The sequence below is a fragment of the Etheostoma cragini genome, chromosome 10 (genome assembly GCF_013103735.1).
Source record: "Etheostoma cragini isolate CJK2018 chromosome 10, CSU_Ecrag_1.0, whole genome shotgun sequence".
NCBI lineage: Eukaryota > Metazoa > Chordata > Actinopteri > Perciformes > Percidae > Etheostoma > Etheostoma cragini.
The window spans coordinates 27,586,617-27,587,213 of NC_048416.1; the positions used below are offsets into that span (position 1 = coordinate 27,586,617).

At 39.5% G+C, this 597-nt stretch overlaps 1 protein-coding gene across 1 annotated transcript in view; it reads left to right on the top strand.

Moving 5' to 3' along the window:
* g3bp1 (GTPase activating protein (SH3 domain) binding protein 1) overlaps window positions 1–597 on the top strand; it is a 13,012-nt gene that overhangs the window by 6,111 nt on the left and 6,304 nt on the right. The gene's annotated exons all lie outside the window — the stretch shown is intronic.

The window sequence follows — 597 nt, forward strand, 5'->3', positions numbered from 1 at the left end:
CCCCCCCCCCCCCCCCCTCAAAATAAAAGACTTAGGTTTTTTTTTTTTTCTCAGTTGAAAACTTATTTAAACTGTATTTTTAATTTCTGTTTCAGTTCCCTTTAAACTTAGTTTACTCCTTCTCCTTCAGTCTGTCTTGCTCAGGTCCAACACCTGAATATGAAAGTATTTTCCTCCTTAAATAAGAAATGTTCCATTTAGTCTCCAACTGCAGCAGGCAACAGCGAAATGCATGTATCATGCAGAAGGATGTGTCCTATCTTCATCAAAAACATTATAAAACCCAGCCAAGTAGTACATTTACTTGAAAATTTGTCACAGCAGCTCATCACAATGTCGGAAACCCAGACGCCCTCTAAAGTCTTATAAGTTGGTAGGATGTGGGAGGAAAAACCACATAGGGGAGGTGAGGCTAGTTGTGTTAATCCCAGCTTAAAATAACAATTGTTTAATAATGCACAAACACCTGCAATGTTGTTATTCTAAGGTAATATTACCCAGCTCTGGACACAGTAAACTGTTTAGAAAGGTGTGTGTGTGTGTGTGTGTGTGTGTGTGTGTGTGTGTGTGTGTGTGTGTGTGTGTGTGTGTGTGTGT